We start from the raw sequence: 23,679 nt of genomic DNA, 5'->3' as shown, positions 1-23,679 counted from the left end.
TTCTTTTTTTCATTGGTTACACTAACAAAAGGATGTCAAAGTTTCAGCCCACAGCCTGCAATTCCCCATGCTAATACTTCCAGGCCAGTACATAACGCTAATGCTCTTCACCCTGTTCTCCTGAATTCATAGTGGTGTCAGTTGTTAGTCTGTAGCAATGTGCTGTTTGGCTCCCTTTGCTACTGTATATGTGTGACAGGTGGCAACTTGCTATGTTACCTGTGTTACAGACTTTTGAGTTCAGCCTCCTGTCTTGAAAGAAAAGGCTAGTCCTGCAGCTGTAAAACTCTCCGCAGCAGTTCATATGCACAAAGCTCTTATGTACTCTGCCTGTGCTTAATGCGTGGACAAACGTGGGTGAGTTTTGAAACTTTATCGTGGGATAGCTACAGGTCAGTCAGAGTACTGTGCTTGTACGCTTCAGCTGGGGAGTCTTGTGGCCAGAAGAGCCCTTTCAACCTGTGCCTTGTGTCCTGCAGTCTTGGGCTTTTTAAGAAATATATAAATATATTGGAATACACAAAATGGATTGGCTTTGTTTAAATGCTCATAGCAAACTGGCTTGCTTGGCTCTTGGCTTCTTTGGCAGTTATTCTGTCCTTTTCATGAACAAGTTGAAGCTAAGCTAGTGTTGCAGCAGACCTTGTCTCAAGTCTGGTCTTCTCCTGGATTAATATTTGTAATTGTGGCAAAAACCATGAAAACTGCTTTCTAGGAGATGCTTTATCATGATCTCTAGATGCGTTTCTGAAAACATGCCATTTTATCCTTTGCGTGAAGAAAACTTTTTGCAGAGGTGGACGTTTAATAACTTCCATTTTGCTCTGCAAAAGCAAGAGAATAGGAAAGCATGGAGGTCATTTCCTTTTCTGACCTAAGAAAGCTTAAAAGCAATCTTTTTAAAGCAGTGATTCCATTTTATATCCTTTAGAAAAGGAGGAGCATATCTACCTTATCCCTGGCTTTCTATTTTATATTTTGAAGTGATCAGTGAAACTTAAGTATATGATACTACAGTCTCTCTTCTGGATCTCACAAGGATCTTACTTATTTTTTATGGAAGAACAGCCATCTGATAGTCTTCACTTCAAAAAGAGGCAGTGAGGAAAACTTCTCTTAGAAAAAAAAATGCACTTTTGTTTTGATAACCATTTCCTGATCTAATTGACCTCACTGCCAAGTAAGGGGAGTGCCTCTTGCTGGTTTTAAATGTCCTTTGGAAAAGTTGTTCTCCTATTCAACTGGAAGTGGAATGTTTCAGTGAGCTTAGTGGTTATCATTTATCTGCATACTGTAGTTTACTATCTTTCAAAATATTACAAGAGTGAGTGAAGGATGGAAAAGTGTGAGGGAAAAACTAAGTGTGAAATGTTGGTTATGTGTAGGTTTAGATGAGTATCTATACTGCAAAAGGTGTTGTGTAAGACAAGTGTACCAAGCCTTTGTAAAAATGAAGTGTCAAAGTCTCTTGGAGGGGGAAAAAGTAACTTTTTCCCTGAAATGTTTCCCATGAATGTTTAGGTTATTCTAGCATATACTTGGGGGGCAAAATTACAGCAAGTATAACACTAATTTTAGTATTTGTGGTTAAATGCTTAACTATGGCCCGCACATTTCTCTTGTTATTTATACTTTTCTGCCCTCCTTGTAATCCTGTGCATTCATATGAAGTAACAAAAATGTAATCATCTAACTATATGGTAAGATGCTATGAGAACCTAGTTCTCATATCTTACAGGAGTATTTTTGTAAACTCTTCACAAAATCTAATCCCTTTGTCTTGCCTCTGCAATTTTTTTTGAGTGATGTGCAGTGATTTGGGAGTGAACGGGTTCAGTGCTTAGATGAGACAGGCCATGTGGAGGTCCATTTTGTGTGTGATCTTTTGAATTCAGCAGGAATGCTGTATTTATCTCTTGGACAAGCCTAAAACCATTGAGAGAAGAACTGTGTTTTGCCAGGGCTCTCTTAAAATCAGTGGTTTTCAACCTGGAGTTGGCAAGAAGCAACTGGAAAAACAAGGCTATTGCCAATAGTTTAAATTGCATGGGGTCTTTATGCTTTTCAGGAGCCCACAGTTTGAAAATTACTGCTCTAAATGATTTGTAAACAAGGACTGGTTTTCCTTTCCAAAGTGGCTGTAGGTGTTAAGAAGTATGAGCTGATATTTATTCATCTATTAGATTAGGATTGAGTTTTATCTTTCTTTTCTCATACCTAGCTATTTAAAAGTATATTTTATCCCAAAATGGGTGTCATGGAGGAGACTAACTGTGGAAAACTTCAACTTGAAAGCTAACTTCTGGAAAAAGGTTAGAGTGGCATTAAGTAGGTCTGTTTTAAGTGCTGTACTCCCTATACTCAGGGCTTCCTTATTTTCCCTTCCAAGAACCTTGGCTGTGAAGGCCAGACTGCTGCTACAGAGTTTGTGTTGGATCTAAAAATTTCATTAGCACTCCTCCCTTATGTGGTTGTGAACAGAATTTTGAATACACAGGCATAACTGATGTAGTCTCCGTGCTGTGCATTGGCAGATACCCTGAAACAACAGGTAAACCACCTTTTTGGTCTCAGGAGGACATGACTTTTTTTATGTTAATGACTAGAAGGTATTTGAAGTATGGAATGGACACTAGGCTGTTTGGTAATCGCTAGGTGCACTGCTGTTATGGGTATCAAAGCCCAAATAGTCTCCATCCTGACCACTCTTCAGCTCACTATTTTATTAGAACCATAGCTGAGGTCACAGACTGAGTGTGCTAACAGTACAAAATTGAATATAGAGTTCAGAGGTTACTCTGTTCAACAAGTTACTCAGTTTCAAATTAGATTAAAAATTGACTTTGTAAGTTAAAGATGTTGCAGAACTGTAGTCTACTTTGCTGTGGAGGCTGCACTCCTTGCCTATAACAAACAGATTGGTTCTTGTTCCTTAATCATCTGCTTGCCTGTGACTAATCTTGAATTCGTATCTTCCTGCTGCTTGTACTTTGAACTGAATTTTGTGCTCCAAATAAGAACAGCAGATAGGGCTTTAAATTTTCTCAACCCCTTGTAGCCCAAGGACTGCTTCTGCACCTAGGATAGGAAATGCCTTATGTAGCTTTATATATAATGGGAGATGGTGGAGGGGAAGGCATGTAGGGAGAAGTCAATCACAGCTGCTTTGGTCTATACTTACTGGCATGTTGATGAACTTTAGCAGCTAAATGCGCTTGTGATGACACCTCACAAACTTCAGAAAGTAAGCAGTTATTTTTGGATTTTTTTTTTTTTCGGGACTAAAACTACTAAACCTACTTTAAAAAAAAAAATCTATGCAAAATCACTAGTTCCCAAGAAACCAGCACCTTCTGTGTATCATATTCATGGCTATTTCAGCATCCTAACACTAAATCCTGCTTGATGTTCTTTCCTGTCTGTCCTTCTTCTAGTATCTGGAACTTGTGGAGCTTTCCGTTGCTGTAAGAGAAGAGGAATAGTTCTTTCATATTCAGTTTGGGGGAAGACATGAGTGGTTTTCTGATCTCATCTTTAAGGCAGATAGATCTTTGCTCTCAGCATGCCATGGTGCTGCCTAGGCGGATTTTCATGATTCTGCCTGTAAGCAGCAGACAGAGCTAATTTCAGAACTGTTTTGTACTGGCAGACTTGCAGGGTTAAGAGTGCTGAATTTATTTCATAGTTTTGAGATTCTGTTGGCAGTGGCAAAACTTTCTTTAAAAAAAAAAGTATTCTTGCTCTGATCACTAGTTTGCTGCCCCATAGTTTTGCTAGTGCAGCTATATTAGGGACTGTTTGTAAGCCAAGCCTTGAAGTCAGGGTTTGATAAGCCTTGACTTTAGTGAGAGGTCGTAGTTTAGGCTGAGCAGGGTGCATGGGACCTTAGCTGTGAGTGGGCCTGAATGAAAGCTGTGGATTTGGGTATGTGGAAGAATTCCTGCAAGTGGTGTCCTATGCCTCTGAGCTACAAACCATCTATTCACAGTGGCTGCAAGAGGGCACTGGTGCCTGCTGGAGCAGCTGGTGGTTAGGTGTGTGACAAGTGAGACTCTCCTATGGACAAATTCCTGCTTTCTGTCAGCGTGGCAGCCAGCCTGCAAATAGGCTTTGGCTGTTAGTACAATAACTAGTTCACTCTCTGCTGTCAGTCCACATGCGGTGTAGGGTTGGGGGCTAAAGCAGAATGAGCCACATGGTCTTGGGAATATGATCTTTCACTTCAGGTGGCCTCACAGAAGGTCATAAGTTTACTATCATTCTCAAAATTACATGCAAAATACTTGTCTAGAGACTTTAAATCTCCTTGGTAATGCATTCTTTTACTCAGGTGGCTCCTCCCTATTAGTTCAGTCTGAGGGGAGGTAGACAAGATAGAGCTGATTATGAGCTAACAGGACATCATAGCCTTGAAATATCCCAAGAATCTTTCCTCTCAGAACCAGTGAAGGAAAATGAATATCTCTCTAAAACTAGGTCTCTTTTTGAAAATCCAGATTTAGCATAAATGAGGGTCAAACTTCACAAAGAATGCTTTTAGAAAAGGAGATTATGAACTTTAATAGCTGTATAATTACTTGCCTTGTTTGAATCCACTGAAGGAATGTAAAGGTACATCTAAAACAAAGAATTAAAAAGTTTTGGTGGTTCTGCCTCTCTATTAAGTGGGCTGTGAGTGTCATACTAAGTGGTATAGTTAGTTTAGTTGAGAGATGTTTCTGTGAAATCCAGAGACAAGAAAAATGGAAGGTCAACCAGAGCAGTGAAATAAATTTTGCATAAAAATGTAGTCCTAAATGGATGTTTCTAGTGGTGTGGTGGTTTTCTGTGTGTTTCTTTGGGGTTTTAGGGAGATTGTGGGTTTATTTTTTTTCTTTTTTTGATGGGGTGAGGGTAAGCATAACTAAGAGACCTGTTTGAAGGGAAATCATGGCTATTTATTTTAAGGTACTAGAACTACAGACTAAACTCTAATAGTCTTCCAAATATATCTTAAAGCATTTTTTGGAAATGGACAAAATGTTGCCCACTCTAGGTGAAAAACAGTTTCAGGTAAGTACCTGTCATCTTCCCATGAGAGTGAAAGAAATATATGTGTTTGAAGCCTTTGCTTGTTAAAGTTCTAGCTTAAAACTTGGAGGATAGTGTTTGGGGAGAGACTGTTGGGAGAAGGCAGGCAGGTTCTGTGGTTTGGTTTTTTGGTTTTTAAGCTTAGAAAGCCAAATAGAACAGCTTTTTCCAGAAACTTCTAAAAACTTATTGTTTTCAGTTGATGAGTTAAGGGTTAGGACAGCATATTTGCCTAGATAGATTCATCAGAGAACCTTCATTTTAAGGAAATTGACATCAGAAAATGGCCCTCAAGAATATTTAATAGAACCACTGTTGGCTTATAAGCCATGAGTTATTGTTTTTCCAGAATAAAGTTAAACATTATGGTATTTTTTTAACTGTATTGCATCACAGTAATGTAAGCACGTTTGTAGAAGGTCATATTTCTGAAAAGGCATGAAATTATTCTCTGTGCAAAATTACTATTTTAGTAGAAAATATTGACATTTATTGATTATAGTTTATATATCCTAAATTTGATATCTAGTGTGTGTAGAAGATGCTACAGGAAACATTCAGTAGACTTTTTTTCCCTTTTAAATAAAGGAGAGGTTATGCTAGAGCAATTGTAATAAAGTATTTCACCCTGACTTTGAAGAAACTGCAAGTTAATCTACAGACCTTGCCAGACTGTGTGAATTTGCATTACATTTACAGTTGATACAGGTTTGGGCAGTAACCCTGATGGTAGTTTCTGAGAAATCACAATTTTATGTCATTTAACCTAAATGAGCAGTATGGGAGAGTACAGTTGTTTAATGCCAGCCAATATAGACGATCTTTCAGGAAGGGCCTTGGTTCCACCACAGGAGAAGAGAGTACACATCCAAGGGATGCATAACAGTGGAAGTGAATTTTTTTGTAAAAACATGATTCATGGTTACATAGTAGTTTTTAATCTAGTGTAGATTTAAAATGCTGCAGAGAGGAGTGATCATACCACCTCCTTTGTGCTAGTGCCCTCACTTTGTGTAGATGCATGGTGGGTTGATCAGGGAACTGATCCCTGAGCCATCTTGTCATGTTACCATGCAAATACAAGGTGAGTGAGCATCTGAGGGGTGGGGAGGATGAGTGGGATCAGCCCTTTCAGTGGAGAGGTGGATTTATCGTGGATTAAAGTGCCAGGTAATCAGTAAACATAGCTTCAAGACATTGAAGACATGCTGCAGAGTGGACTTCCATGTTTACAGTAACCTTCAGTTTGCAGTAATCTGTCTTCTAGCAACTTGGGATAAGCAAGTTGTGGAATTTTGAGTCTTCTTACTCTGCTTCTTGTAATTAACAATTTACACAGTATATTTTGGCATCATGCATTTTACATGCACATGCATTCTACTGCTGTTAAATTTTTTTTCATCTTTTAAAGCACGAGTCAAACAAGCCTCATTCTGCTCTTGATGGTGCTTTGCTAGTGAATGTGCCTCAAGTTGCAGTACGTCTCCAGTGAGTAGATAAAAATCTTTTATCCAATGTGTGTGTTCTTCATAAAATTAACAGAAAATTACAGAGAAACTGATGCTGTAATGGAGACATTAGGATCATTGCTAGTTGCTGTCAGCAAAAGATGCTTTCCAGAGATCAAACCAGCTCAATCTATCTTTTTATCCCTTACTAGTGGTTTTCATAGGTATTTCTTGTTTCTGGTTCCTACAGCGTAATGGTAATCTTAATTCTTCTCCTTTTGGATTAGAGTTGGCATGCTTTTGAATGTTAGCCTAAAGGAAGGGTTTCTGTTTACCTGCTTGTGTGATCTGCATATTTGGGCTTTAAGGAAATGACAGCAATCCCTGTGAGGTTACCATACACCTTTAGGTTTATGATCTCAATTGGAGAGATGGACCAGTGCTGAATCAGCTTGTTCAGGGGCAGTACTTTCCCAAATGGCAGAGGCAGTAGATTTCTAGCCCTGGGAACCTCCTGAGGGTAGTCGAACCCTCATCACACCAGACCACTGTGAAGCATTCTTGTTTTAGTTAAGTATCTTACCTTTTCACTGAGAAATAATCCCGACCACAAAGGATTAATGGGTTGATCACAAGATGTATGAGTTGAGCAGGTTTGGACTGGACTTTCTATGTGGTCATTGAGTCAGGGTACGTATTCATCATGGCTACTGGTTTAGGGCTTTTGCCTTTAGACAAGGTTGAAAGTTAATATAGGGCTTGCTTCCAAACAGGAGTTACCAGGGAAAAAAATCACGTAGAGCTAAGGGCAGTTTGGCACTTTTGCTGAATTCATCTGCTGAGATTTGTCAGCCAGCAACTCTGATGGTTGACCAAGGAGCACAACAGGGCTATGTCAGACCAGCACAGTGTTCGGGAGAAAGAACTGGAATAAGATCCATTCCCAGAACACATCCATTTGCTCATTCAGCAGTAGGTCCCTTTGCCTTCCATTGGAGCTTTGTGATCCATGTGGTGGTCTCTCCTGCAGGAGCATGAATCTGGTCTGCTTCTGTATGTCTCGTCTGTTCTTAGCAGCCCACTGTGCAAAAAACTATGTAGCACATGGTATTGTTGACTCTAGCTCCCTTCTGTTCTAGTAGGCCTTGATTCTCCAGTATCTTCAGTGTAATACACATCTCCCATGTTTTTCACTTACAAGGAGTCCAAGGCAGTTACACATCTAACAAATCAGAGTAAGTGCATACTCTGTTCTTGACCAGTCTCTTAAGCAGTAGCTACACTTCTAGTTCCTAAGCAAATGTACTCTGGGGTTTGCTGAGCATGCTTTTCATGATGGCATTAAGGCAAACCCTTGTGTGGGCACTTACACTTTGCCCTTATTGGAATTGGGATTCTGGGCTAGTTAAACCTTTGTCTTAACCCTGAACAGCCATTCTTATGCAAGGTGAACTTGCAGAAGTTACTTATTTAAAAAAAAGAAAAAAGTGAGGGGGTATGGGGGAGCAAAATCACTTGTCTTGTCCCTTACGCAGTCTCATGAACTTGCACCAGTGTAACTGAAACTCTTGGAGTGCAGGGGTAGGTATGAGTGATGGAACAGAGAAAGGAAGGGCTGCAAAACCTGCTGTTACTGCTGAAAGATAGGCTCATGAGACTGTGCTTTAAATCTATAGCCTTGATTGGATTTTTGCCTCCATGAGTTTTGCCTCATGCTAGCACTGAGCCTTCAAAGGAGGCAAAAGATTACATAGATACTTTGCCTATGTCCTCTGGTGCCAAAAGCAAAGGTTAATTTTTGTCATGTCCAAAGCCTTACATGTTCCTAAAGTGCATTGAGTTCTTCAATGAGATGATGTGGTTCTTGGTTCTGTACTGTCCCTATAGTTTGAACTGCTTTAAAATGGTACTATAGTACCCTTAAAAGCTGTGTTTCATGTGCCTTTGATTTGAGGGATGCCTGATAATCTGTCGTTTGAATCTCAATTGAAATATGTAGGACTAACCAGCCTCTATCAAAGATGAGGCAGACTGGTAAGAACTGTTTCTTTGTTCTTGCTATCGCGCCACAAGCAGAAGCTGTAGATGTTCATTGGATGACTTATTTAAGAAATCACGTAGCTTAGCAGTTGTCAAGAGGAGGGAGAACCTTCGTTCTCCTGTTTTCATGTGATGATGATATGCATAAACTGAAGTACAAGCCTCCATGCTGGAGCTTGTCCTAAGATTCAGCAACATGATAGGCAGAAAGATGGCTTCTGTTAAAAGTTTTTTTTTTTTCTTTTTTTTTATTTCCTTTTTGATCTGTGGACTGCCCTGAGTATAAAGCATCTACAGAGTTGCCTCACAGAAGCCTTGTTAGTGAGAGTAACAAATCCTGCAAAATTAACCTATTCTGTTAATTTGGGAGTGAAGCAGAATAAATGATTTGTAGTTTGTGCCTGGTAGTATTTCTGAAGAACAAAGGCTTGACAATTCTTGAAGATGTATGCTGGTTACTTAAACTTCTGCATTTGTATTTATGTGGCTGCTGCGAGTGGGGATCCTCTTGTAGCCTTTCTAAAGGTGGAATCGGTTCTTTCATCCTGTCGTCTTTGCCGTTAAAGCTGGATAGTGCAGACATCTACCACGATAGATGAGTGGACGTCATTCTTGGGAAAGTAACTTTAAGGCAAAAGTAAAGGGTGAAGGTTTTGGTGGGTTTTGTTGTGTGTGGTTTTTGGTTTTTTGGGGGTATTTTGGTTTTTTTTAGTTGTTGCACTAGCTGTTTTGATTTCCTTTCTCAAGGACCACATGAACAAATCTGAACAATGTGAGGTTGAGTTGCACCTGTAAAAATGGATTCATTTTGTTAGCTTCCTCCTGTTCTGCACAAAACCATGAGCAGCAGAAGTACTGGAAGAACCTGCTGCGTAGGCTTATGCTAACCGTATGTTAACTTTGCTTAAAAAAAATTAAACCCTACCTCCTGCAGAACTTGATTTGCCATTGAGAAGAGCTTTCCACTTGCTGGGAGTGAAGGGGAATTTTTCAGTCCCTGGCAATTGTGCAAGGAGATGGCTATTGTTACTGGCTCAAAGACTGTAGAAAGAACTTTAATTTCCCTGCTCTGTTTGATGCCTCTGCAACTTCAAACTGTTTTTCAATGCAAATATTCAGCTGACTGTCCACTGTTGCTTCTAGGTTGCTTTCATTTTACTTTTTCTTCCCCTATCCTCATGTTTCCTCTACATTGAGTGTTTGAAGTTATTTTTCATGAGATATTTTTGTTTTTAGACTAATTTTATTTTCTCTCTAGGGCATTAAGTATTTGTCTTCACTAATGTTTACAACATCTCCGAACATAGTATCCTCTGTGAATATAACTAACATGCTGTTTACCCTTTCTTCCAGATCCAGTTTCTGATCCTACTTCCACATTTGGGAGTATGCAAGGGACAAACACATCTCTTTGCGTAGCTTGACTGGATATCCCAAGACTAGGATGTTAGTATATTTAAACAATTTTTTGCATTAAAATGTTGCCAGTATCTTAATTGCACATAGATTATTATTTTTTGAAATGTAATTAGCTTCATTGGCATTATGCATATTCAGAAGCCTGCTAGTAGAAACAGTTTTTCTGCAGTCTGACTAGTGCTCATTGGTGACTTTAAAATGGGTGCAGGAGTAGGAAGAATTTCAGGGTTGATTTTTAAATGAACCAAGCTTATTTAGTGTTATAGCTTTAGCACTCATTCTTGAAAATCTTAGCTCTTTGTCTAATAAGATTAACTGTAGGTTAATCCAAGAACATATAAAATCTTTAGACTGTGTTCAAGATATTTATGAAAGACCACTTCAGACTTCTGAATGCATGAATACAGGTCCTAGGAGAGATTTTTAAATACTTGAAATAGTCGAATACCTATAGAAATACTTGCATCAAATAAGTGTTAACATAAAATAAAATTGCACACTGAAGTTTTTTGAATCCCTGCATTGCAGGTCACATTCTGGTACTTGTAAGGAACCAGTTGTCTGGAAGAGAGAAACCCTATGCTAAACTATTTTTGCAGATTTGATAATGCAGCTTCCTTTAAAATGTGTTTTGTGATTGTTTAGTTATTGCAAAATGAGATATTGCATGTTTTCTGTTATGTAAGCTATTGTCTGGCAGTAATTAGCAGTTCAAAGATAAGTCAGCATTAAACTAATGTGCTATTTTTAAAAATGTATTTTTGACTCTGCCACCTCTTGGAGTGTCTCATGTATTCAACTACTACTATATTTAATTGAATTACTTATTGAAATACTACTATAAGCAACTATTTAAATTACTGAAGTGAATTTGATGCTGAATGCAATGTTAACTGTGTGGCTGTGGATTTTGCAGGTTCCTCTGCAGCCTTAGTTTTCCAGCGCGCTTCCATTCTTTTTCCCTTGTAAATGAAAGGAGCCTTCTCTTCATGTGGTTTGAATTTCTTTTGTTAAAACTGTTGCTGATCTTCTTGGCTAACATTTTAAAGCAATTGGTTATAGTTTCTTTGCTTGGATTTTCATTTGTACTGTCCAGCTCTGTACTTGGGTAATAAATTTAGGTAAGACTGCAGTTCTTCTTTGGCTTAGCTACTTCAACAGATGTTCTCAGAAGAACTAGTGTTAGGAAAGTGCAGTGTTTTCTAACACTTGTTCTAGTATCCCGCTGCATTTTGGTTTAGTGACTGATTCCTTCACTCGCCCCTTCTGGTGTTATTCCTGTGGTTTTTACAGAAAAGCAAGTTTGTTATGGTTGCTTACAAGCTTTTCAAGGGAATTTTAGACCCATCAAGTACTATTGTTTGTTTTATCAAATCTGCTGAAGTACAATGTGTTCTAGAAGTCTAATATTCCTTGAGCCTGGAAATGTTTCTGGTGTCAAAGAACACTTTTTAAAAAAAGTCAGCTATATCTGAAATAACCTGCAGAGGATTTAAGGTATAAAATTGACAGTAGTGGGGGACAGGGCACCTACATGAAATTGTTATTAATGCTTCCTGCACACACTGTCTTCAGCGATTTATTGTTCACTCTTTATGGCATACTTTGTTCATTATATGTGCATGATTCTCTTTCTTTTAGAGAAACTTATGTATGAAGAATTCTGTAAGGAAAAAATGACCTTAAGGAAAGATATTTACAAAGTGTCATAGACCTAAACCTGTAACTTTGAATATCTGTTAGTGCTACCCTAGACTTTTAATCCCATAGGATCAGATGATTAGCATGTAGCCTGCAATAGCACAGTTTGTATCAAATTCCTTCACTGTTTATATGGCTGTACTGTTGGCAGTTCCTAGCCATGGATTAGGAAATCCATTTCAGAGATTTTTCTCTGAAAGGACTGTTCAGAAGTTAGAAAAAGAGCTGCTTTGGACATAAGTGGACAGTGACCCTCATCTTGAAATCTGAAGCTTTTCTAGCAAAGTAGCACTCAAAACTGTGAAGTGTTTCTGTTGTTTCTTCATATAGAGGTTGTTACAGATGTTTCAGTCTCCAGTGAATTTAGCAATACAACCTAGTGTGGAATGCCAAGCTTGAGAAACTGTGTGTAGATTACCTGGAAAATTTAACTCAGATTTTAAACAAAGGTCCTGTGGTAGGCAGTTTTTTAGAAGGCCAAGTGTTCTCCCAGCGTTTCTTCACTCAGCACCAAAGAACTGTTTTTAGATCTACTGGGCATCCTAAACAGGGACTTCATTCTTTGAACAGACCTGGGGCAGTAACAGGTCTGCTAAGACCTTTTTATTGAGGTGAAATTGGAGCAAGGCTGGCTGCTCTAGAATGCTGATCTCCAGATGTTTGTAAAAGTGTGATGTTCTTGACTAGAAACCCATAATTTGATTAATTGTGAGCATATTCTGAGATTCTGCTGTAATTTAATGACATTGAGAAACTCAGTGTGCAGAAAGTGTAGGACTGCTGTCTTCTCTCAAGTTCAGATCACACACACTGCTTGCAAGCAAAGAACTTCAACTAGAATGAAAACAAAAGTTGTGAGGGAGTAGGGTGGCCTCAGCCAAAGTACAGTGGATTAAATGTTTGACTTCCTTGATTACGAACGGGCAATAACATGCTGTGCTTCACACATTCTAAAAGGTCTGGAGTAAATGAGATAGAGAAGACTGGGCAGTGTCAAAAAGCTGCACAGAACTGCTTGGCTTGAGGAAGACTTAAAAATGATGATAGCAACTGAAATTACTTTGTATATAACTCAGTTCAGTGCTATGTAAACTGTTCACTATACCCATAGACACTGAATTCACTGTAGCTACCCAGAAAAGATACTTGGGCACAACTCTGAAATCCTGAATGGCCATCATAAAAGATGTATTCTCTATCACGTTACTTTTGCATCAACCAAATCCCAAGGGGTTTTTTTCTGACTAGCTCTGATCCAGTATCTACTTCAGATGTCTCTCTCAAATCTGAATAATGGGAAGGCAATCTGAAAGAACAAACAAGGAAGTCAAACAGATCTTGGATGTCACCAGTGTTGCTGTCTGAGCTGTTGCTGTCCTGCCACTTGTTCCTGCTGATGTAACTGGAGTAGGCCAGGAAATTGTTCCTGTCTAGAAATAAAGCAAGCAAAAATGATTATTTTTTTTCATTGTCTTCTGAATGCACCTGCACAGTTGTTTGTATTGCCAGTGAAAAGGGAGTAGTGTGAATAGACATGCCTGATGTTAAGCAGCCTTTCTTCTGTCCCGTGTTGCTGTCGAGGAGGAAAAAGAAAAGCTCAGTGTAACCCCAGTTGTAGTTGGACACAAGATACCCTAAAGAAACTGAGTGCTTCTCCTGGGAAGCACATCTGCAGTCATAGGTTATGGAATTGATGATGTGTATCTGAAGCTAAAAGGTTAGTAAGATTCAAAGAGTTGCTACCTGAAATGATGGCAAACATTATATGACTTCAGAAGTAAGAGAGATTTATCAGTCATTTGCTCTTTGGGAAAAATTCCATTAAACTCCAAAGGTCAGGCTATCTTATAGCTGTTTACTGCAAGTTTCTTGCATCTGTGTGTAGTTTTCTTAAAGAAGGTTCACTGTTCCTAGTCTATACTGAGTAATGCTCCATCACATCTGGCAATTTCAGTTCCCACAACTTATTTCAGCACCAAATTGTTTTGCTGCTGTAATCTTTTGTTGCGAAGTTGCCAGTGGCTGTGCTTATGCTTCTCTCTTTCCAGAGGAGTATCAGGGCTTGCAGCTTCTTTAGTCCATAGGCATAACCTGAGGTGTGAATGAAGGATAGGTAAGAATAATTCTGCAACTATTTAGCTCTGTTGGCAGAAAAGCAACAATAGTAATACAGCTACATCTTCCGTGCTGTATGCAAGAGTTGTCACGTGCTTACTTTGTACCATTGTGCTCTTGATACTATTGTGCAAACGACCATAAAGCTGGAGAGCGCTGTTAGGCTTTGCTGTGCCCACTTTTCGTTTGCACACCTTGTGTTGTAGACTGATGAATGCCTCACATGAGGTATACTTTCAAATGTGACTTCACTGATGACAGTTAGTCACTAATCTGTTCTGTAGCTCGTATGAATTCTATGCTTATGTCTTTTAGTGTTAAGACACTTCTCTTTGTGTGCCGATCTGTTTGGTTTAGGGGTTTTTGTTTAAGGTGGATAACTTTTGCCCCCTGCCCAGCTTCCAGGTACCCTTTCATTTTTGTGTAGCTGCCTGTATCACACACTGATTTCACCTAGATAATCCTTTCTGTTGAGACAAAACTGAACAGTCAATCTGAAAAAGCTAGGGATACTATTCTAGAGTTTCTAGGGAAGCCTTCTCAAAACATGGTGTGCTTCATATTTACTATAGTCATGATTCAGCTTTCTTACCATGATCTAGATTCTTCTTTTCTTCTGTTAGCTTCTTAATCAGAATTTAGATATACTCACTTGTATTTTAGTGAAATAATGACTTGACTTGATAAAGTGGTATGCCTTTGCATATTGTAGGATTTTTCAGGATGCTGTTAGCTAGCTGGAGTCAGAAGGCATACTCTTCATTGGGGCAATTATGTAATGACTTATCATGGAGGTTTATTTAACATCAGACAGACTTTTACAATTTCAAATAACAGAATAAAAAGGGCTCTTGGCAGTTTTTACCTTACAGGTAAGCTCAGTATATTCACCTCTCAACTAAGAAACATTCAATAAACTTTTACAGGTCTCTGCTATTGTTGAAGATCATCAGATTTCCAATGTTGGGTGATATAACTATATTTAGTTTCCTAAGTAGAATCACATTTTCATTCCCGTTTGCAGACTTCTGCATAGAATTGAAAATCTCTGTAAAGATGGTGAAAGGGGTATTTATAACTTGAGATCCAAAAAGAAGAGTAATGTATTGAGTTAATTCGGTAATGAATGATGATGTAACTGACCTCCTGTGATCAAGGAGGTGAAACTGAGTCACGGTCCAAGGGTGTGCTTAGATCACAGCTGTGGCTTGGTAGATGACTTTTCTGCTGGCAGTCCTTGTTTAAATGGATTCAGCAGCTTGTGTCTACCCTTTCTGGGCTGTTTTTTAGCAGAATTGTTTCAACAAGTCTGGTTTCAGTAGGTGGCTCTGTGTTGCAGACAGAATGATGTGGGGCAGGACAGAGTTGCTAGAAGCAGGCAATGCTCTTCACATAGGACTGTTGTGGAGTATGAAATATAGCTAATAGCCAGTTTAACTTGCACCTCTGACATGCTTCTGCATCATGCTAATACATATCTCTTGAGGCTGGGGTGGAAATCACTGGAATCCTGTGCTTCCACATATACAACTTTTGGGGGAGAAGGAGGTTTTAAACTGACTTGGGCCTCTGCTATACCCATTTGTGGCAAGTTGACCTGGCAGCACACCTGTCTCTGGCTGATCAGTGGTATGAGCATTACTGTGGCCATGAAATAAAGTGGAGCAGTGAATCGATGCTGCTGGAAATCCTATCTCTTCTGTGGGAGGCATTTTCCAGGCAGATCAATTCTGTCTACTGCAAGGCTAGTCTTATGCTTGTGCCAGGGGAGCATGGGGTATGGGGATAAACACTGTTAGTTAATGAATATCATCTTAACTTTGCTTGGCAATGAAGCATTAACAGGTTGTCTCCCACAGGAAAAAAGTTTCAAGGTTTTGCTGCAATAAATAATGCAACACTGTTGGATACGGAAGAAAATTGCCTCAAGTTTGAGAAACGTTTGGGTCTCTATATAAAAATTTTTGGTTCATGATGTTCTGTGCTATTGAGCACTCTCATTCTTTGGCTATTTGGCTCTTTTGATCTGTTTATAAACTTGATATTGTTTCTTCTCGGTGAAAGTTGTACCTGGCTGCTTGCTGGAACTCCAGACCTGGAGTTTGAACAAATAAGAGCACCGTCTTTGAATTGAGATACTGAAAAACAAATACCACTTCAACTTTTAGTATTACAGTTTGTTTGTTTGAGATTTTTTTTGTTTGGGGGGGTGGGGGTGGGGTTTTTTGGTTGGTGTGGTGTTTTTTTGTTTTGTTTTGTTTTTTGTGTGGTGTTTGTTTTTTTTTAAATTTAGATCTTATTCTACCTTTAAGTAAAAACTACCTTTTTAAGGATACATAGAAAGTTGGTAGTTACTGAAACTCTTCTGCTGTCATTCGTTTCCATTTTGTGATATTTGTATTTTTTGGTTTATTTTCTAAAGTAATAAAATGCAAGTATTTACATGAGAAGAGTCCATTTAGGTTCTGCATTGGTGGCGACTGGCTGTGAAGAAAACCAGGTAGTTGTACCATAAACCTCCTGATCTTGAGTTAAAATGTAAAACGGAAGCCCACAACCCCTGACTTGAACAACTAGCCAGATTAGTGATGCAGTGCAGTATCTACAAATCAGTATCTACAAATCTTCCCACCCCGACAAATCCACATGAAGATTACTGCTCGGTCTGCCAGAGCAATTGCTGTGTCTTGAGGTGATGTTGAGACAGCTATTGCAGAGAGTCCTTGGCTTTTCTTGAATTCTGCTGCTGAGTCTTTTGATCAGAGATAAGAAGGTTGCATGCCTTCATGTAATTCTCTTAATACCAGATCACACACACAAAAATACTCCTTGTGGGAGGGGGGCAGGAGATCATCCATATTATGCCTTTTGCCTTGCTATATTCTGTACTCTAGCAACAAGCTTTATGACTTGTCACTTCTCTTATTTGGGGGGTGACTTTTCAGTTGTAATTAGAGATATAATCTGCCAGTTAGAGTGCTAACATAGGATGGGGAGACCTGTTTCCATTTCTCGCACTGCAGAACAGCCTGATAACTTGCTTTCTTTGCCCCTTTGTTCTCCCCTGTAGAGGGAAGAGACCTACTGTCTTTTAGGGGATTTTGTAGGGCTCTCTTCTGTTGTGAAGGCAAGTGTGATGCAGCACTGTAGTCCAGATACGTAGCTGGTTTTCTGTTATACTTAGCTCATTAACTTTTAAATGCCTTGCTGTGAGTTTGATACTGCATCAGAGAAAATGTGCTTAGACTTGATTCTCAGAGGAAAAGGAATTGCTTGGTTCAGAGGGATGCTTGGAGAGAAGAGTGAGGATGGCCTGCTGCAGCTGCTTCTTCTTTATTAAAATTACAGACCAGTATTGGAATTTTAATGAAGTCTTGCAGAATGGATGGTCAGAAGCACTTTTATCAACAGTGCTTGTCTGCTCCCGTAGTAGGTTTTTTGTCCCTTTTTTGATTTTTCAGCTTATTGCTGTGGTAAGTTACTGTGTGAAATGGCTGTTTGACAGAACACGCACCTTGTTGGCTGCTTGATTGCTTCAAATGAAACTTCTCTACAGGAGATGCTGTTCTGTAGTGAGTAAAGCATTAGTCTAAGGCTAAAGGATGGGATTTTTTTCTCTTGAGCACCAAGGGCCTGTTTAGGGACCTTAGCAGGTCATACTACATATTTTGTCCTAGGAACACGAGGTGTTCTGGTGAAAAAAGCTATAGAAGAGCTATATGTATTGCTCTATAGGACTTGGTCATACCTGTTCTTTTAAACAGTACCTATCTTAACATCCGTAGTTCTTTTCTTCTGTATGCATGTGTCTGTATTGCTCTTACAGAACCAGGTTATTGATATTTAAGGTCCCTGGAAAGTCCTTGGATTTACTAAAGCATCTGTTGTCTCTGGAACAGGGAAGTCTGGAGTAAGTCCCTGGGCGGTGCAGCTTCATTAACAAGAATGTGGAAGCATGAACTTTGAAAAATTGCTGAAGATGCATAGCTTTTTCTTTGTTCCCCCGGAAGCTAAGACAAAGTTGGTTTAACTTGTAGTTGGAGTACTTAATCGGGCTCCATTCAGATAACGAGATCTCTCATCATAGGTGGATGGGAGTTTCTTTTATTTTGTTGCATGAATAAAAGAATATTCACAACTTAAAATTATATGCATGTCCTGAGACTTGGTGTATATTAATAACTGTCCTGTGACTTTTTTCTCCTCCCTTGTTGCTTGGTCTTGCTTTTCTATTAAGATGCCTGTGAGTGAAACATTCAAGTTTAATAGATTTTTGTCCTGAAAGAGACAGAATTCCCGTGTTACATGTAGACTGTAGGATTTTTCTGAATTAATTCCTGCTTCAAATCCCATAGCTGTGGATAAATATATCCAATCTTGACCAGAAAATCTAGGCATGAGAAATCCAATAAAAACCTGATGTGATGGTGGTGGCTCTTGCTTCCTACTAGTTAATGAGACTCCTAACATGATGAATGTAAGTGCTGGGGGAGAGTACAAGGGGAATAGATCTTAGCGGCCAGCCCACGCTTACCTAAATAACACCTCCAGAATCCTAGAGTAGGGAAAGCGTCCGTCTGGTCCTGGAGTGCATATCTTGTGTTTTCAATTGGACCCTTGTAAAATTAAGAGTATCTTATGTCTGGCTGAGTTTGATCAGCTTCCAATTTCAGCTGCTGGATCTGGGTATGTCTTTGAAAAGCTGTTTTTCCTGTTCCTGGATGTGTGTTTTGTGGCTTTCTCCATTCCCCTCCGCCCCCCTTTCAAAGTAGTGTTTAATTGCATTTGCTTTGGTAAGCAGCCTCTGTGACCTGGGCCTTTTGTTATTTACTGTTCTTCCTGTCTTTGTATCTCCTGCAAATTTAGTGACTGCTTTCTTCCAAGTCACTGACTAAAATGTTAAATGGCATAGGGCCAAGAACCAATACCTGATGGACTTCACTAGCAGTGGTTTCCCATTGACACCAACATTTCAAGAGCTGTCACTTAATCGATTTTTAATCTGTTTTGTATGTATTTGGCTGATTTTTGTTTGTTTTGTTTTAGTTTATCTTTTTTAATTATTTTTTTTCTGGCTGGTTTTGGTCAAAATGTGTTCTGCTAGCCCAAAAATGTTATATAAATCTAAAAATATTATATCAAGCCTGTTACTGTTGTTAATCAAATTTTTAGTTTCATAAAAGTTAAATAAGATAATTTGTGTAAGCCTATGTTGATTGACACCATTTTTGCTGTTAATTCCTCAGTAGTCCTCTGAGCTATTCCTTGGTTTTGAAAACCTTTCCCAGGTTGAGACCCTAGTACTAATCTGTTTAATGTTTTGACATTTGAAAGGGATGATTCTTCCCCCCCCCCCCCCCCCCCCCAGTCCATTGGAACTTTCTCACTATTCCAAGACTTTCTGGAATTAAACACTGCTGCAAACATTCTTTGAGTAACTCCCACAGAAAAAAAATCGCCTCCATAGGATTTTAAGACTGTTAACTTACAAATGTTAAATAACATCACTTTTATAGATTTTGTTGAATGATTGTATGCCATTCTATTGAGTGTTTGTTTGTTAATATACTACCATATTCTTATAGAATTTTTTTTAGGTGATATGCATATGTGCCTTCTTTTTGATTTTTATCTTTGCTTACTTTAAAGCTGTGTGTGTCTCTCTGCTCTGATCTTTGTAACATTTCTGAATTTTGATCTACACTCTGTGCTCTGAATCCCCCTGCCCTTCTTCTAACCTATTCTCTTGTCTTCATGCTTTCACACATTGTGGTTTTGGGTTTTTAGGGGTTTTGCTGTTTTTTTCTTATTTTTTAATTTTTTTTTTAATTAACAGGTCAGATTTTTTTCCTATTGTATTGTTTTGAGGGTTTCTAGTAAAAAGTTTGTAAATAGTTAAGAAATTTAAACAAAAGATGTAGACAACTATTGTCTTAATTGATTTGACTCAATTTCCAGCTTTTTGAAGTTGTCCTTTTAAAGTGCAAATTGCTATCTATTAGGCTGATAGTTTACTATAAATAAATGCTGGTGAATCAGTTGTCTTTTTTCTATTTCAGTTGGTCTGCAGTGTCTACATAACTACTGCCCTGGCTCGTACTTACTTAGCCTATTGACATCTAGTTTACAAATTGATATTCACAGATTAAATTGATATTCACAGATTAGGGTTGAAGAGTTGATAACTATGTATGTTGTTGGGTTTTTTAATTTATTTATTTTCCCCCTTAGGGGCCCTTGCTATGTTGATTTATTTTTTTTTATTATTTTTTACTTGGAGTTCTTTAACAATTTATGTAGTAGTAAAGATGGATTATAGCTTTTCTTTTCTTTACTACCCTCAAATTTATTTGACTTCTAGTTAGTGGTACAAGCTTTACTGCTTTGACTAGGTATGTGTGTAAAGCTGAATTATGTAGTGAGCATTAAAGGGTATGTTTGAGCTGTGCTGTTGCAGGGTAAAAAGCATTGTTTGAAATGCTAGGCTCTGTGTCAGTGGCAGTCCAGAAATGCATCCCTATCTTCTTCTGAAGATCTTGCATTCCTGTTTTTTAAGGGGGAGAATGTGTCTGACTAATCCACAACACTAGAGATCAGTCAGTAAAGTCCTCTCTTGGATTATCAACTTCTGTAATAGTGTTATCTCAAGGAGCCTGGTAGCTACTTAATCATTACAAGTGCTCTCAGTTTTAAGGCAAAAGATGATATGAGGATCTAACTGGATTTTTTTTTTCTTTTTGGTAAAGCTGGAAGTTAAACTGTTGTCTTGAACTGTTAACCAACAAACTATAATTACAGTTTAAATTTATGACTTAAAATATTTGGTTACAGAAGGGAGGATGAAAATGCCAGAAAAGATGAAAATAAAACTGTTTAGCTGCAGAGACAAAACCAGTGAAATTTGACCATGCTGAAAACTGCATAGTTAACTCTTTCTTTTTTTCCTTTTGTTTTAGTTTTAATTTCTGTACTTGTTACTCTTAGCATAAAAATGGCACATCCATATTCTGACTTTTTTCAGAGGACATTATAGAGAATAATGTTTCTTATATATTGCTTTACTTCTAGAGCTAGCAATTGTGAAATAGTAACAAGTGTGTAACAACTTCTGCATTTAAAAAGTTAGTTCACCCTTGCTTCAGTACTAAGAGTTTTCTTTGTTCTTTCTGGGATTTTTTTTTTTTTTTGCTAATTCTTCACTTACTGGAGAGCCTTCTGAGATAGAGAAAATGTTTTACGCTTTATAAATGTTGTATTTTTTAAAAAAATAAAAACTTTTTTTCTAAATTCTTACACTAACACCGTAAGGATGTTTTCCCTTGTCTAGGTCACCAGTAACATTATAAGTGTTAAAGGTATGGCTGCTTTAATTGTGAGGAACGTACCTAAGACAAAGCTCTAAAATATTGGGATCTTCATCCTTTTTTCTCCTCTGTTATTCCTGCAACTTTTCCACTGGCCCTGCTCTTCAGCTGCTGTGAACTGTCAGACAGTGAAATATGGATGATGAAAATATAGAAACTGGAATTTAGCAGAGGCAGCCATGTTAATTTCTGTTCCATTTGAAATGCAGGAAAATATCATCTGCCAAATGGAAAAGGACAATCGGTGGGAAAAGAAATGTTCTTTTCAAGCTTCTAAGAGCAGTGACAATGGAGAGAAAAAATACTATAAAAAGTAGGCAGCTCCTTTTTCAAGATTTTGTTTTCAATGTATTATGCATGATTAACTGTACACAGTTGCTCTTTTGGAGTCCTGAATGACTGAATACTACATCGCAGGGCTTATACTGTCTTTACTGCCTTGCACTTTGCATTTGGGGGGGGGGAATAGGTCTCATCTTCATGGCAATTTTGCCAGTCTTTAGTATAATTTTTGAATACATTCATACTTCCCTTACTTGTCTTTTTTAATGTCAAGCATTGCACATAAGATGTTCTGCTGTTGCTATGCAACTGCTAAATCCAATATTTAATATTAATAAAAACCAAGTGGCATTAGCATCACTGAGAACAGTGGGCTAGCAAACTATGATTGTACAATATCCAAGCTGTAAAACTTGGCAGGGACTTCAGTGTGCAATTGCATGCATAGCAAACTGTGGGGCATGAGTCATTGGCAGTTACTATTTTAAGAGTGGTGAGTTTGAGTAAAATTTCTGAGCTCTTCTGATTTTTATTTATATCTATAAAAAATACAATTTTTTAAAACAAAACGATAAAGAATGAGGTTGGTTAGCTGTTTTCCTTAAGGTTTCATTCGAGATACAAATTCTGAGAGGTCACTACCCATAAAAGAGTCAATGTTATAAACCTACGGGTCAATACCCTGATTCTCCTATTTTTCTTCTAGGTCAGGTTGGTTGGCCCTTTCCCACTGTTCCTGCCACTTCCTGAACCCTGAATTGGCTTTTTTTGGAGGCAGTGCTACTTCTCTGCCTGACAAGGTGCTGTTCAATGGGATGTTTTTGCAGTTTCTCCTCTTCCACCTTGTTTTCTGATCTCTCCCCTATTTTTCTTTACTCTTGACTGTTATTTCACTGTCACTCTTTCACCTTTTGTTTTTGTTTTTTTTTTTTACTTTTGTTCTCCACTCGGTGCTTTCTGAGATCAGAATTTTAGTATCAGCCTCTGATAGGCATTAGATCAGGGATGGTGGTGTGCCCTGGCAATGCTTTGGCCATTTAAGTCATGTTGCAGGCTGCAAATTTTGTAGGGGCCTGCATCTGGCATCTGAAGATGTTAGTGCACTGGCATTCTTGCTGATACCCAGAGGGATGGTAACAGTACTTGTCCTTTCCTGTTGAAGACTGCTGTCCAAAAGATAACTTTGATACTAGATCTGTATGTAGTCAGAGTTATTTTAGAATTATCGCTCTTTTGCAATGTAGTAACAGATTTTCTTCATAACGTGATCATTTAGATTTTCATTTGTTTCTTAAAAGGGCTATTTCAGGTAGTTTATCTGTCCGCAATTCACCCATGCAACTTTCTGTAAATTTAAAACCATATTTTTCTGTCTTAACACTTTTTTTTGTCATTTCTTCTTCTGCTTCTCAAAGATTGAGGCAAGTAGAAGTTGCCCCTAGCTATATGCAAACTTTTATTAAACCTACAAAGCAGAAGTATTAATGGGGGGGGGGGGAAATACAGTAAGTTGTAGTCTTGAGTTTTATGGTCATATCTGGAATACATTTTTATAAGCAGGTGGAATTTGTTTGTCCCCCTTAAAGTCGTCTTTGTACTTTTCATATTCACTCTGCTAACCTGTCTTCTCACAGTATTGGGTAGTTAATAGCTCTGTAGATTTTACTGCCAGCAGGACTTTAGTGTAATATTGATTTAACATTTCCAAATAATGGCAGTAATTTCGGTAAAGGTTTTTCCTCTTTTGGAATAAACTAAAATTGGTTAGATTTATTTTAAGTGAGGCATAAGTCATGGCATTGAAGTAAATTGGACTGTGTATCTTAGATGCGGATCTGTGATTGGAATTTGGTTCCTTAGTCGCTTGACACTGCTGAATCCCTTTCCTTCGACTTTTCTCTCTTCAAACCTGTAACTCTTCAGGAAACACTGATTCTAACATTTGCTGAAATTCAGAAAAGCAACTGAGTGCCACTCAGATGGAAGAATGTTTTGTTGTTTTTTTTAATTGGGAAAATGTACCTTATTTCAGTTTGGAGGCTTAAGCAAGAGAAATTTTTTTGTATAGAAATTACCTGGTCAAATTGTAGAACCTACATCTTATTTTATTTTCAAAATGGTTTATTTCAATGTCGCGGTGTTCTTTGTTTTTAACCTAGCTATTTAAAAAAAGTACAGGAGTTGGTGGTCTCTAGATTGTGCTATGATTTGTCAGTAGTTCAGTCATCACAATTGACCCA

At 38.3% G+C, this 23,679-nt stretch overlaps 1 protein-coding gene across 4 annotated transcripts in view; it reads left to right on the top strand.

Moving 5' to 3' along the window:
• Positions 1 to 23,679, top strand: part of LCOR (ligand dependent nuclear receptor corepressor) — an 89,333-nt gene that overhangs the window by 8,044 nt on the left and 57,610 nt on the right. The window lies entirely within an intron of this gene.

The sequence above is a fragment of the Accipiter gentilis genome, chromosome 9 (genome assembly GCF_929443795.1).
Source record: "Accipiter gentilis chromosome 9, bAccGen1.1, whole genome shotgun sequence".
Classification (NCBI taxonomy): domain Eukaryota; kingdom Metazoa; phylum Chordata; class Aves; order Accipitriformes; family Accipitridae; genus Astur; species Astur gentilis.
The sequence above is the reverse complement of the archived record's forward strand: the minus strand, read 5'-3'. Positions and strand labels throughout refer to the sequence as shown.